This window comes from Sus scrofa, chromosome 17, assembly GCF_054392235.1.
Source record: "Sus scrofa isolate SSC_HxYL_T2T_F1_AM1 chromosome 17, Sscrofa_HxYL_maternal_Yorkshire_Landrace_v2.0, whole genome shotgun sequence".
In the NCBI taxonomy this organism is placed as follows: domain Eukaryota; kingdom Metazoa; phylum Chordata; class Mammalia; order Artiodactyla; family Suidae; genus Sus; species Sus scrofa.
In genome coordinates, this window is record NC_139399.1 from 63,397,135 (window position 1) to 63,413,358 (window position 16,224).

The window sequence follows — 16,224 nt, forward strand, 5'->3', positions numbered from 1 at the left end:
TTTTTTTTTTTTTTTTTTTTGTCTTTTTGCTATTTCTTTGGGCCACTCCCGCGCGGCATATGTAGGTTCCCAGGCTAGGGGTCGAATCGGAGCTGTAGCCACTGGCCTACGCCAGAGCCACAGCAACACGGGATCTGAGCCGCGTCTGCAACCTACACCACAGCTCACGGCAACGCCAGATCGTTAACCCACTGAGCAAGGGCAGGGACCGAACCCGCAACCTCATGGTTCCTAGTCGGATTCGTTAACCACTGCGCCACGACGGGAGCTCCCTGTCTATCACTTTTTGAACATGTTCTCTTCCTCTCTTCTCTACTTTTTCTAACTCCTATTAGCTGAATTCTGGGCCTCTTGGATCTTTTGGTTCATGTCTTAAACTTTTCTCTTTAATGTTGATCTTCTTTCTTCCCCCTTTGCTCTGTCATGTAGAAAACTTGCTCAACTTTTTCTGGCTTTTCCAAGCGCATTAATGTGGTTCTGAGCTCTGCCTGTTGTATTTCTTAGTCTCTCCATAGAATTTTTAATTTCTGCCTTGTATTTTCTGTTTCCAAACTCCTTTTAAAAATGTTCTCCTTGCTCCCTTTCATAGAGCCTGCTCTTTTTTAAAGCATGCAGTATTTCTCCTGAGACAAACAAATGACTTTAACTCAGGGACAGCTCTTCCTTCTTTAGTTTCTTCCCTTCACACCCAGCACCGGAGCCTATATACCTCCTCTCTCCCAGGCTCCCACACTCTCACCAGGACCCCTTCCTGGGACAAGCACCACTTTTCCTGAAAAAGAGTTAAGTTCTTGCATGGCCAAAGGCTTCTGCTCTAACCCTTCTCTCCATGGACGAAAGCCCTATCAGCTCTAGGTGTTCTGAATGCTATTTTCCAGGGAACTACTTGGTGATTAAATATTCCAGTTGCCAAGGGCTAAATGATAGATGCCTTTAATTTGACCTGCGAATTTTAGGTCAAGTAAGGCTTTCAGGAGGAAGTATATTTAAACTGAGGTTGGAAGGATGTGAAAGATTTAGACATCAATGTTCAAGATCTACATCTTGCTCTAGCCTTTCATGTCTACAGTCACATTCTGTTCCTCTGTGTGACAAACGCTGCTGGTCACCATCTAATGCCTGTGACTCCTTCTTTGATAAAAGAATCCTGGTTTTGTTCAGGACCACAAATGTGCCAGCCAGTTAGTTATTTGCTTTGCTTTCTATCCAACCACCTTTAGAGATGGAGTGAGAAAGTCCTATTGAGGTGAGGGTATAACTCCCTGGGTAAAATAATCCTTCTAAATAAAAACAAAAAGCCTCCCAGGAGGCTTTGCCTTATTAATGCCTTGAATAGAGACACAATGCCTGGAGGTACAGCAGCCATGTTGACACCATGAGGATTAAAGCCGCAGGCCAGACAGTTTTGAAATGCTGAAGGAACCTAGATTTTTAGTGACCTTCTTGAGCAACTGCATGATCCATTTCTCTAGAATTTGTAAGGGAGAAAAATAAACTCCCTCTATTTAGCTACAGTTATTTTCTGTCATTTCTAGCTCAGTGTGATCCTAGGTATCATGAGCCGCTAGTTCAGGTATCCTTAGCTCTTACTAAACCACCAGACCAGTGTTTCCTCAGGTGTGGTCCTCTGTCTGGTAGCATCCGCATGACATGCAAACCTACAGAAATGTAAGACCTACTGCATCTGTCACTCTGGGGACAGGTCCCCGCAACCCACATGCTGACAAACCTTCCAGGTCATTCTGATGCACGCACTAAAGTTTGAGAACCACTGGAAAAGAGTCCGATTCAACTGACTGCCCTGAATTCCAGCTTTCTTTCCTCAACCTTTTAATAGTATATTATCAAATATCCCTCAAGTCAGTACTATACCTATTGCTCCTTTTCTGTAAAAGCTACCACCATGACTCCCCATCGCCTAATGAATTGAAGAAAATCCTCTGAGTCAGTTACTCAAAGTTGTTGAGAATGTTGTCTTAGTTGTATTTTTTATTTAAAATTTTCTTTTATTTTCTATTCTTTTCCAAACCATGTGATTCCAATAAAAGTGTTAACTTACTGTGGACAGAATAAAACCCCCCACCCTGACCCAGGAATCTATATGTCCCTTGTGGTTGTCCTCATCCTGAATTTTATAACTTTATTCTTGGAAGCCCTGATCAGTATCATTATGCATAGTAATTGTGATCATCTTCATAAAACCATCAAAAGGCTTTCTCTGGATCATAGACACCTTCACCGGTACTTTTTTAACAGTACTTTGAATTGTTTTATTCATGTAGTAATTTGTGGAACTGAAGAATATACCTTGATAATGATGTTTAAAAAGAATATAACATATAATTAAAATTAAACAAAATATAATTTTATGCATAAGTGCATCTTTGGAAAATACGTGCAAAAGTTGAATCTAATCATTATAATTTTTATAGACATAACGAGTACTAAATTGTTATTGATTATCCATTTTTTTATCACGCCATCTGGGATTCTGACACTGGAAGAATGTAATGATGACATTTACTGTCATCAAGTTATTTTAAATTTAAAGATGATAAGAGATAGATTCATTTGAGAAAAAAGCCAATTTCACAATTACAGCACAGCAATTAACTTTTAAATTAGGCAAAAAAGACAGTTTTTTGCCCCTTAAAGGACTATATTAAGATATAAAAATGTATATATCTGCCATTCGTTGTCTTTTAAAAAATAAGTCTTTTAAGGGCAATCACGGGGCAATCATTTTATTTCAATAATTCCTGGTTAAAAGATTTACCCTTATAAAATTTCATAATTTTAGTTTCTTGAAAAGTTAACACATGGTTAAGAATTTTTTGAGGTCAGAAGAGGGTATCTTTAATTATATGATAAGGTTGTCTTTTTCTTATGAGATTAATTTGAAGACTTTACAGAGAAACAGTATACAGAATATTAAAAAAAAAAAAAAAAACAACCATGAAACACTCAAGGGATTACAAAAAATTGGTAACACATTATTTTACCACTCACGTAATTCATATACATAAAAATGCAGGCACATAAAAGCACTGATGAAAAGAAAAACTCACCCACGTATGTTCTTCAGACCCACCAATTCCAACATCTTTCTCTCATCGCATTTATATACAGCTATTTGCATCTTTTTATATCTAGTGCATGTAATATTATACATGCTTAAACTAAATGGTTTATTTTGTTATTTATTTCTAGTTATATGTATTTGTTACAGTATGGTCAGGAAAATTCTGCTTTTACTTTCTGCCTTTAGGATTTAATTGTGTACGTATGTGTGTGTTTTCTTAAGTTACGCAAATATGTGACATTTATAAAAAAGTTCACTACCAAAAATAAACAAGAGTTCATTCATTCACATATTCTTTCATTTACTTATGGGCAAATTGTGCATGGTTGTCCCTCTCCTTCTAGGATTCCTTATGTAAAAATTCATGACATTTACATGTATGACCTCTTACTACTTTAAAACATTGGGAAGATAATAACGTATAATTGAAAAGAATCTGAAAAATATTCAGGTGCTGTGCACTTGAAACTAGCACAATGTTGTAGATCAACTATACTTCAATTTTAAAAAATACAGAGAAAAGAAAACCAAAATTCTCTAGATACTGTTCAGCATCTGGTTGAATTACCTTGTATTCTATGAAGTTTCATAAGAATTGCTAATTCACTCCATTTTTAAAAATAACTGTGTCTTCCTTATCTTTTCTGTCCTTTTACTAAAAAGTTTTTGTTTTGGAGTTCCTATCGTGGCACAGCAGAAATGCATCTGACTAGGAACCATGAGGTTGCAGGTTCAATTCCTGGCCTCATGCTGTGGGTTAAGGATCTGGTGTTGCTGTGGCTGTGGTATAGGCCAGTGGCTGAGCTCTGATTAGACCCCTAGCCTGGGAAACTCCATATGCCACGGGTGCGGCCCTAAAAAAAAAAAAAAAGCAAAAAAAGTTTTTGTTTTATGGGACTGTGTGTAGTTTCCTGTTCAAATATTTCAGTACCAAAAAAATGGAGCAATGGTACTGCTCATGTTAATATTCCATGTCTTTCTTTTGTTTGAATCCACCAAGTGTGCTTTGCTGTGTTTTTTTTTGTTTTTGTTTTTGTTTTTGGCCTCACATGTAGAAATTTCACTGAGTAAACTGTGTGGCTTTGAGAAAGTTATTTAACTTCTTTGTTATTCTATTTTCTCACGTGTAACACAGTAATAGTACTACCTCATGTAGTTGTTAATATAAAATCAGATTAAAAATCTGTACAATACTTACAACAGTGACTGCTGAGCACTAAATGCTCCATCAAAGATTTTTCATTTCTTTTTCTCCTCCAGCATTTATTTTTAGTTGTGTTTCCTGTAATAAATACCTGGTTAAACTTTCATTTTTTTATTGCAATCTAAGATTTTATTATATTTTTTTTGGGCTACACCCATGGCATATAGAAGTTCCCAGGCCAGGGATGGAATCTGAGCTGTAGCTGCGACTTACGCCATAGCTGCAGCAACACTGGGTCCTTAACCCATTGCATTGGGGCCACGGATCAAACCGCACCTCCATGGCAACCCTAACTGCTGCAGTCAGATCCTTAACTCACTGTGTCACAGTGGGAACTCCCTTTTGTCTTTTAGTATGGCTGTTTGTTTTCATAGTTATTATTTACAAATTGTTTGGGCTCACTTTCGCATTTTCGTCTGTGCTTCTGCTGTGCGTGAATGTTTGTGGGCTTCCCCATTCAAGTATTTCCTATTCTTTCCTCTACATATCATACCACCCATACGAAACATGGTCTGGATTCTTTGACTTTTGCACTAAGAAGATTAAAACATGCCCTTCTCCACCCTCAGACAACACGGCTATGTTCTCCCTGGTTCCCACAACTTGGCTTTTCTCACTTGTGTCTTTGTGTGGATTCTTCTCAGAGTCTCCTTCTGGGAGGACTTTTCTTTCATGTGTTGAGGCTACTCACAGTTTGTATCTTTGATAATCACAACTTTAACTCATAATGGCAGATTTTCTTGCAAACAGGTGGCTGATTCCTTCATCTTTCTCTTATAAAATAACTTACTTTCTATTTTTATCAGAGGTTGGTCATCTGAATGTGAATTGGGTTAAGGAGTGTTGGCAAATGAGTAAGCCGGAAACACACTATGGCATTGTTCTTTCAATAGTACCGTTACTCCTCTTTTGCTATATTGCCTAGTGACACCCATCAAGCCTGCATGAGGATGACAATTTTTAATTTTTTAGCTACTAAACTGAGCAATCCCTGTGGTTTACATGACGATGAGAGAAAGTCAAACCCCTGCATTATCATAGTTGCATATTCACTTTGCACTTGGCATATATATCTCATAAAGCTGTCCAGAAGTCAACACAGGCATGACTTCAAAAAGGAAAAAGAAAACAACTTTGATTTCTTTTGATTAAATTTATTCTTTGGAAGTAGAATCTCGTTTGTCTGGGTCATGGGCTCTACGGTCAAAGAAAATGTAATTTCAGATAACCTCCTTTCGCTCCTTTTTTGTGAATGCTACACTTCTGTGTGTGTTGCTTCAGCAGCCCCTTTACAAAAATCTCTATACCAAGGGCCCTACTGTTCTTCTTTCTTGTAAAATAAAATATAGATACATGCCTTTGGAAAGTCTTCCAAAGAAGATAACTTGAGGAAAGCCCGAGTAGCAAACATAGGTGACTCTTTCACCGTCTCATAAAGACTGACATACTCCCTCAAGTAAATGATCCTGTTTCTCTGCTTCCTCTTTTTCTTTCCAAACCAATGCTCTGAACATTACATGTGTCTCCAGCTAATTATGTTTCATAGATTGTGAATGTTGTAATATTATGCCCCGAAAACTTTTAGGATTGCTCATCAGAGATGAAACTGATACAGGTGGCTTCGAGTCTCACTACAGACTACATTAATAAATTTATTTCACAAGATTAAATCGGGAGGGAGTAGAGCAGAGAACCGAAGGCAATGAACTTTGGTCTAAGACTGATGTGATCTGTTCCTAGGGCTGCTGCTTACCATCCCTTTATGACTCTGGCCGAGGTATTACAACTTCCTGAGCGCAACCTTCCCTCAGCAGCAAAATTGGGACTATCATGACAGTATCTAGCTTATATGTTTGTAGGGAGGACTAAATGAGATTATGCATATGGGTTCAGCACAGAGCTAGGCAGACAGTCAGCCTCAACGCTGGTGAACGGCAGCATCACAGATATTTCTGTACTGCTTTTTTACGTGACAGTGGCAAATGACTTTTCCCTCACCATCAAGTTCGTGGTCTGGCAATGATCACCTCAGCTAAGAGCACTGGTAACTTTTCATTCTGGCTCTTGCACAGTCCCCTTTCTAAATGCTCACGGATGGCCATTAAGTGCGCTTCCTCTCAACCGTTTAACCTTCGGGTCTAGTCTGTGACCATGCTCCTTGTTGCCCCATCTTCTGAGAAAATGACACATTACTTGACAAACAGATAGGTTGGGGCAGAGAGGACCAACCTGTACCCTGTCTCTCTCCACTGTTCTTACTAACGCCCCTGTTCACCTATCCCAGTCCCTGGTTGAAGAATAGGCCAGAGAGGGTATTCACAGCTACTCAAGCAAATTTTTGCCGCTAAAAAAATGAGACTTGGTATTCCCCAGACCCGAGACTTTGCTTCCCTGAAGCAGTGGCCAATGATTTGCCAATACTTATTTTATGCATAAGGACTAGAAGCCAATGGCATGCATGTACAACACAAAAATTCCTTTTTTTTTTTTTTGTCTTTTTTTTGCTATTTCTTTGGGCCGCTTCTGCGGCATATGGAGGTTCCCAGGCTAGGGGTCGAATCGGAGCTGCAGCCTCCGGCCTACGCCAGAGCCACAGCACCTCGGGATCCGAGCCGCGTCTGCAACCTACACCACAGCTCACGGCAACGCCGGATCGTTAACCCACTGAGCAGGGGCAGGGACCGAACCCGCAACCTCATGGTTCCTAGTCGATTCGTTAACCACTGCGCCATGAAGGGAACTCCTACAAAAATTCTTAACTCGGTCACGTGCATTGCCGACCCAAATCCATCACTTCGAGATCTCATTCTCTGTCTACTGCATACACATCTCCCAAGTTCCTCTCTGGACCATTTCCCAGATAATGTTGGTTGCACTCCATGTTGCTCTTTCTGTGAACAATGCTTCTTTTATTTACAAAGCCTTTTCTAATCTCTGTGTCATGGGCATGAATGGGGAGGCCTGGTTGCTGATGCCTCCAGGAGTGGTGTGGGTGCCTTCAGAGTTAGCTGTACTTTCCGTGTCCTTTGAATGAACTGAAATTTGTTCTTGGCTTGTCTAGCTTCTGTGTTTGCAACATCACGAAGTCTTAACCTTTTCTTTGGCTGTTTTCCTAGGTATATATTTGCCTGAACTCACTAGCTTAATGCTTTCTTTTCTTATTAACTAAACCTGACATGCTGTATCCACAATTAATGGTTCTGATCTTTTCCCTACTGGGCTTCATCATCTCTCTCTCTTTCTTAATTCTCTGGCTTTTATCCTCCTTTTTGGAATATCTTCTGCTTTCCTTTAGGCTTTCTTTCTCCATTAATCCTCCAAAAATTTAATAATAGCACATTCATAGATGGACTAGTTGACTTTCTAGAGACAAGCTGAGGGTATGTCATTTAGGGATATCGACAACTGGCTGACCAAGGACAAGAGAAGAGGATGCAGATCCCCCTGATTGGGCTTTGGAGGCTTTCTTCTGAGTCTTTGCTCTAAAGATGGTCAAATTAGACTGTACAAAGAGCAGTATCTTTTCTCCTTCTTCACCTTCCCATTAGACCACTTTGAAAGGATAAGAAAGATGCTGCTTAATTTCAGCATCTTCTCAGCCATCCCTTACAGCAGATGAATGAGAAAAGAGTATCCTCTGACTCAACCAAGGAAAAAGGAAGCACAGCCTATTTCAGCGCTAACAAGAGTTTAGGGATTCCTGTAAGAACCCAGATTTTCTTATTCGCAGTAAATAAACACACTTCCATTTCTTTGGCTACATATGCAATGAATGCTTGACAGTGGGGACTTACATTATTCATGAAGATGGTGGAGAGGAATCTATGAACACGGCAGCCATAAGGGATCCTTAGAGGAAGCCATGTGCCCCAGTACTTCGACCACCACTGCCTGCTCCGGAGATGCTGGCCAGACTCCTCTGCGGCATGGGATGAGGTGTAATAAAGGCAGCACACTCCTTAAATGGGCTCTTATCAGGCATCAGGCTTTCTTTCAAGAGTCTCATCCATGTGGCTTCGTTTAGTCTTTATAGATGCCCCACGAGGGCGGAACTAACTATGACTGTCCACCGCCACGTAGCATGCAAATATCACAGCTGGGATGAAAACTCCTAGGGCTGACTCCATCCTCCACAGTCCACATTGTTACATTGTACCCGGGACGCGTGCTACAAAGACAAAGGCAGAAGAGAGAGGGACAAGGAGGAAGAGGAGGCCAGGGAGAGAGGAACAGAAGAAAGAGAGAGAGAGATGGAGGGAGGGAGGGGGAGAGGAGGAGAAGGGGAGTATTTGCTATGAAAATAATAGTAACGATATTTCTCTGTCCTATGAATGTAACTATATTGCAATAGTTATTGCTTAATCCTTTTGCTCGAAAGACAAAAAAAAAAAAAAAAAATGTGTAAGCAAAACGCAGCCCAAGCCAAAAAACTGTGTTGGTATTTTTTTCCTTGCCTTCCTTTTGTTGTAACATTTTGTTTGAAGGCAGTAATGAAGTTCTTCTTTGATTTAATTAAAAAATCTGCTTCACTTCCAAACTAACACTCAGGTAAGTGTCAAACTTCCAATTATACACATTAAAATATGTTTGGAACCTGTGTTAAAAACTCTATTTGCATTAGGCTTTAATCATCATAAAGGAAAAATGTTTCCAAGAGGTCTGGCTACGTAAATAATTATCCACTTCTTAAGTGCACAGTGGAGTTTTCCCCTGAGAAAATTCTATAACTTGGAGAGTAATGTAAGGGTAATTAATTACCAAAATGAGATTAATACTGCATGCCAAGAATGATAACGAAATGCACAGAGGCTCCACAAACATAGTCTGTAGGCAGTACAGAGGAGGAAATGTTGAGAAGTGAGACAATTTCACTCACATTTCAGCCTTTGTTCGCAAAAAGCGCTTCCTCTTTTTTGGGGGGGGCATCAATCATCTCAGCTGAACCTCTCGTCCACATCACCTGAACACCTGCAATAACCTTTTTATTGGCTTTCATATTCCTCATGGTGCTTCTCGCCTAAACTGGCATCTCAGGAAATCTGTTTATGTTTTGCAGCTCCCAAATAATTTCATGACCCCATCGTCAGAGTCCCCCGCTCAGAAACCTTCAATGGCTCCCAGTGCTTTCAGGATACATTCCAGTCTTCAGAGAAAGGTTTAAGGTTCTTCAGAAGCATGACTTTGACCAGATTTGCTCTCTTCCTCCTTTCTGGGCTATCAAGGTGTTGGAGACCCCGGAACAGCTGACCGCTGCAGAAGACAAATACCTATGGAAGCAGAGTTCTAAAGTACAGAGTCCCCTTCAAAGACAAGCTAGAGGACTTATGCATTAACCACCTTATTCTGTAAACAGCTGCACTCTGTCCTAAGGATACCCCCTTTGATATCACTAAGATAACTTCCTATTGCCTATGCCTGTTCCTGCCCACTAATCTTGTCACCTTCCTTAATCAAACTAATACTAATCTCATCACCTTCCTTAATAAAAGTCATGCGGGCTAAAGCCTAGGGCCTTTGTTTTGTGGAACAGAGTGCCCCCTGGTCCCCCACTTTCTAAACGTAGAGTAGTCTTGTGTGTTTTGTTATGCCGTGCCATCTCTCTTCTAAGATTCCCCATTGCCCTGCAGCCCTGGATGCGGCACCAAGGCTTATCCCGCACCAGCACACTGTTCCCCAGATTTGACTGCTAAAATATTCACTGGGATACAGAGGAGTTAAAAATCCAGATTCGTAGGCCTCTTCGCTGGAATCAGATTCCATAGGAAAAGGGACTTGGAGTCTCTGTTGTAACAAATGACCCAAATCGTTCAGATGCGTTTGGAAACTGTCCTAAGCAGTTTCCCATTTGCCATCCCCTAAACATGACCCACACGCCCCTCTCCCATGCCCTCTGCTTACCATAAACAGTTCCACTTACTGTAATCCTGATAGAGCGGAGAGTCCAATCAGCATGGTTGTAGCTGGGTTCCCCCCCAACAGAGCCTGAAACAAGACTTTGAAGGTAGGTGGTTTATTTGAGAGGCAATCATGGGAAACAGGTAAAAGAGTATGGGAAATGAATCAGGGAATAGAAAAAAGGGCCACATAAGGGTTCTTAAGCAAGATTATTGGCAATGGGGGAATTCCTGCTGTGGCTCAGCAGTAACAAACCCGATTAATATCCATGGGGACACGGCTTCCATTCCTGGCCTTGCTCAGTGGTTTAAGGAACTGGTGTTGCTGTGAGCTGTGGTGTAGATTGCAGACGCAGCTTGGATCCCTTGTTGCTGGGGGGCTGTGGTGCAGGGCAGCAGCTACAGCTCCAATTCCATTCCTGGACTGGGAACTTCCATATGCCATGGGAAAGGCCCTAAAAAGAGCCCCCCCCCGCCCAAAAAAAAACCCAAAGGCAATGGCAGCTTAATTCTGCTGGCTCATTGGCAGCCTCTTAAAAAGTATGCAGACAGCCTTCTAAAACTGTCCCTCTGAAGGGTGAGGGACATTTATCCACCTGCTTGGGTCCTCCTCTGTGTAGGTGACTCCACAGCCATTATATTCCTTGCTCTTCCAGCCAAGGGATCCTGTGGCATTGAAGCAGGCCCCAGGGCAGGAGGGAGGAGCACTGTATAGGCTCCGGGTGAGATGCTGCCAGCTAGAGGTGAGTCCAAGCTTACATGGGACTGTCCCCTGCAGCTGCAGCTCATGTCTGAAGTGGGCCCAGGATATGATGAAGCCACAGAGGCATTCACTGCATGGATCCTTTCCAGATTGTATTAGTTATCTACTGCTGTGTAACAAATTGCCCCAATAACAAATTATGTAACTATAACAACACATTTATTATCTCCTGGTTTCTGCGGGTGAGGAAACTATTGTGGCTAAGCTCAGGGATTCCTATGAGGCTTTTTTTTTTTTTTTTTTTTTTAATGATTTTTATTTTTTTCCATTATAGCTGGTTTACAGTGTTCTGTCAATTTTCTACTATACAGCATGGTGACCCAGTTACACATAACACGTATACATTCTTTTTCCTACAGGGCTTTTGACCTCTTCTCAATCTTGACTAAAAGGACACGCTTCCTGGTTCACTCAGGTGGGTGTGGGAAGGATTCAGCTCCTCAGAAGTGGTTGGACTGGGGTCCTCAGTTCCTCCCTTTGGGCCTCCCTGGGTTTCCTGCCACGAGGGCTTCTCCAGAGAGCTTTTCACAACACAGTGGCTGGCTTCGTCAGAGTGAACAAGGAAGACAGATTCAGTCGCTTGTAACCTGGTCTCAGAAGTGACAGTTCCTCGCCTCTGTTCTATTCTATTCATTAGAAGTGAGTCACTAGGTCCAGCCCACACTTGGGAGGGCAGGATCCATCGTTTTCTAACCTTATAATATCATTGCTGCAATCCATTATCAATATTTGATAAGCCAGCCATGAACTAGTGTCATGATAAAATGTCACACTGAGTGTTGTTTTGCTGTTGTACCTGTTAAATGTTAAATTTTAGATGTGTTTTTTCCTACATTGGAAACTTCTACAAATTTAAGGTACTATAGGATATATCTGAATGAATCACTTGACACCTTTTTCAGAGAACACCATTTTAAAATTAATTCATATGAAATCCAGTCAAGAGAGTGAGTACTACAAAAATTTAATTACTGTAAGCTGATAATTACTATTTCATGCTACAAAGGCCTGAAATAAAATGTAAAGCATTCTAATTAGAAGCTTCACCTGAAGCTCGTTGTCATGCTTTTGTGTTAAACCCGTTCTTGTTTAAGCCAGCTCCATCTTACCTGGTAGTGAGGACATTGCATTTATAGACTGAAGCCCTGGGTCTGAGTCTTGTAAGTTCTCAAATAGTCTCAAACTCAGTTTCATCTCCTGTTCAACAGGGACCAAACATGAATCTCAGAGTCTGCCAAATTCTGATTAAGCACCTACTAAGTGGTGTTCTCTGAAAAGCACTAGTCATACGGCCTGCTTAGTGCCTGGCACATGGTGGGTATGCCGTAAACACCAATGGAACCTGACTCTGGGTAAGGCGACTGCTCTACAGCAGGAAGGGGTGCCTCTGAAGATCTTCCTGGGGAAGGAGGAGGCACAGGTTTATAGGTTAGGGACTGGTTTAAGTAAGGGACTTGAAAGACATTCCTTGAGTGAAAAATGAAGTTGCAAACATTTATTCTTGCAGTTCAAAGAATTTATAGTAGGTAGAGTTTTGAGCTCGCCCTGGGGGATCGATTGTCCAAAGGATATTTATTTCTTGAGGGCCTCCCTGTGTATGATATACTGTCCTATGGGCCCTGGGGATGGGTGGGTGGAAGCAGAGGCATTGCCTGGTGGTCAGCAGGTTCACGTGGGGGGTGGGGGATGCTGCCACCCTGGGCCAGAGATGGGGGAGCCACTCTGCTTGTGTGGGTGAGACGGAAAGCAGAGACGTTAGCGGGTGCTGATATTTATGTGTGTAGTGACATGCTTCACGGGGGCGGGGTGTGCCTGTAGCATTTGTGCAATGCAGGGACATGCCTTCTTGTCATAGCACAGCGGCTGAGAGCTTGTCCTCTGGAAATAGCCTGCCTAGGTTTGATTTGTAGCTTTACCATTAATTCACTCTGTGATCCTGGCTATAGTACTTGATCTCTTTGAACTTCAATTTCTTCATCTGAAATGTAGGAAATAATGATAGGACATATTTCCTGAGGTTGTTGTGAAGAATTAAAAAAAAAAAAAAATCAGTATATGTAAAGCATGTAGAACAACCTGGCAAATCGTGTTTTGTACCAGCTGCTGTTACCATTGTTCTTCTTGCTGTTGTTCCTGCTGTTATTATTATTGCTCTTATTGTTCTTATCATTGTTGTGATTGACCACAGCAGTAGCAAGTCTCCTGCCCCTCCCCCCCAACTTTGTGCTCATTTCGCTTCAGTGTTTTATTTTCTTTGGTCTTCTCCTTATCTTAGGGATTTTCAAATGCATTATCCTTATTTAAGAATAACCTGGGAAGTATGTAAAAATGCAGAGCTGGGGGCATCCATTTTGATTCAGCAGGCTCAGTAGGTTGCTTGTGCGGCCCGGGAACTGGCCTTTGAATAGGCACCTAGGCAGACTGCACGGTCAGAAACTCTTCCTTCCTGAAAGATCACAATCATGAAGCCTAGGATTTCCAGAGACACTGTCATGCCCCAGATGCTGGGCTAAGTACTTGGTGTTTATCATTTATAAGTTTTATAAAAGCTCGGCTCCATTTAATGATGAGCACATCGAGGCTCAGAAAATCCAGATATCTTACTCATGGTAACAAAGTGGAAAGTTCCAGAGCCTGTCTGTTCTTACACCTATCCCTTTCTACCTTACCAGGCCTGCTTGGTTATTTTTAAGCCCATTTATCCCCAGTGTGACATCATTTAGCTGAGCTGAGGTCATTTGGGTGGGCTAAGCTCTGGCCCAGGATCTGGGTCCAGTCCAGCTCTGGGCTGGAGAAATACGAGGACCTCCATGTGGGAAATAAGGCATTTGATTTTTACTTTTTTCCCAGCGTTATTGAGATATGATGGACCTCTTGCAGGGCAAACAAAAGTGAGAGACATTCACTATGGTGAGATTTTACAGGAGGGATCGTACTGGAGCAGCATTTTGAAAGACGAAAGGCATTTCAGACAGGCAGAGATGTTGAGAAAGGGACTGGCAGAGAAGAGGCATGAAGCCAGGGATGTGGGAGAGATCACAGCCTGTTTGGGGATTGCAAGGAGCCTCTTGCGACAGAGCAGGGGATGGGGCTCGGTTAACGATAATGAATGGACAGTGAATGATATGGTGAGCCATGGTCAAGGTCTGGTGTGGCGTCATGGAGAACTGTAAGCATAAGTGGAACACGATTTCTAAGTATCTGACTGCTCCAGTGTGCTAGGTGGACAATGCTGATGCTAAAAGATCTCTGCAACCAAAATGACCTTGCTGTGAAGTTTTATTTACTGTGCATGTGTGTGTGTGTGTGTGTGTGTGTGTGTGTACGCACATGCATGTCACACAAGGACCCCTGTATCCTATAGAGCTTTTTCTTTCACAATTGCCACACCAGTCACACTGTCTTTCGAAGTTTTACTCTAAAGAAAGCTACAAAGGAACACATCAAAATGAATGCACACGTTAACCAAGGATTTGAAAGCAAAATTAACTTCCTGTTAATGGCTGAATCTTTTATCATTTTATCCCAAGTAATTCCCCCACGTGCTTTTCCTTGACACGGATATCATTTGGTCACAATGGAGTAAATGCGACTCATGTGCTTCTCACTCCCTCTCACTGGCAGATTTTTAATATAAGTGTCAGAGCCTGAATCGTCGTAATCCATTCTACCATCTCTCTAGTCAACTCTCTCCACTCCAGTACCTTTGAGGCTTTGGGACCATCAGCAGAGGAAAAAATCTGTAACTTTTGACGTCCAAGTAAGACTATCGGGCAGCTATTAATCAAATGTTTCCTGGATCCCCAAATCCATACCTGAAAATAGGGGTTCTAAGATGAATTCAGCGTGGATTGGTGCACCCAGTAAGTGCACTGCTGGATGCATTTTTAGGTTTAGGGGAAAGAGCTGTGAACTGAGTCATGGAGCCTTACATTGGGTTGGGTACCTAACGTTGTTATCATATGACTGTAGCATGAGTTGTAGACAGTGAGTGCAAGATGTGGTGGGTAAATATTATCAAAAGCTCTCTCCTCTTTTTTTGGGAAAAAGAAGTGTGAGCTTTATTCACTTTATCCTAAGAGCAATGGTCTGAGGCCTTTGCAAAGGAAGGTTTTCAGTGAGGGACTAACACCGGGTAGTCATCACATAAAATTCACTTTGATGGATAGTAGGGCTCATACAAGCATACACTGGGCACCTGATTCCTTTTGAAAGTGTGCCCTTTCCTCTAGGGAGGCTGCAAAGTCTGGTGCCTCGATTCCTGATCTGGGGAAGAGGCACAGAGTGTAGCTGGATCACATCCCTTGCTCCTCCTGGGGAGGCAAAGCCTGGATGAGGACCAGCCCTAAGGGGCGGAATGGGGAATGCAGGTAGGAGGTGGCTGCTCTAGTTCCCGACAGGGAGTGATGAAGGCCTGAACCTGGGGAGGGGCAGTTAGAGAATGAGGAGAAGATGGATTTGATCTGGCACAGAGCTTGATGGCATCGAGATGGGTGAGGAAAAGAGAGGTGGACGATGCCTGCATTTCTGACTTGATGCTCTCAAGATGTCACATAATAAATATCTCTAGAAGAGGCTGTATTACCTTCATATTCAAAATAGCAAGTAGTTTAAAATCTGGATCAAGAGGCAAACACGCTGTGTAGTGATTATCAATTTTGAATATCTACAGGAATATTTTCGATACATTTCAAATGCCACGTGAGAATAAACTTCGATTTTTAATCCCTCTTTGGGAAGGTGAAGGAATATTCTGTCTGGAAGCCAAAGAGGTGTATCTTCTGAGCCCTTCGTGCCAGTTTGCAGAAGCCTCAGCTTTTCTCGCCTTAGCTGGACCGCCGGCAGCAAATGGGCGAATCCAGAAAAGGCAACATCCCTAATGCCCCATGCGACACTGACGATGCTGAGTGAAAGGAGAAAGCCACCTGGGGGTAGGCTCTGCGGCTGAGGAGGGGCAGGTGGAGCTGAAACAGGTTCCTGAGCAATGGGCTCCCTTTCCTCTTCACTGACTGCCTGTCATTTATCTGCTCCTGTCCCTACCAAAGAGGCCACACAGGCGTTTAGTGAAAGAGGAAAATCTCCAGCTACTAAACGTTTAAAAAGCACGACTTTTTAAACAATCCAACCATTTAATTTAATAAAACACCTCAATGCGCCACCAGCAAAGCCCATCACAATTCCCAGGAAATAAAAATAGAATCTCGCTAATAAACTGAATTTTTTTTCCCTTTGTGCTCAGTCTGGCGTCATTTGCTCAGGAGGGACTGTCGCAGAGACCTCG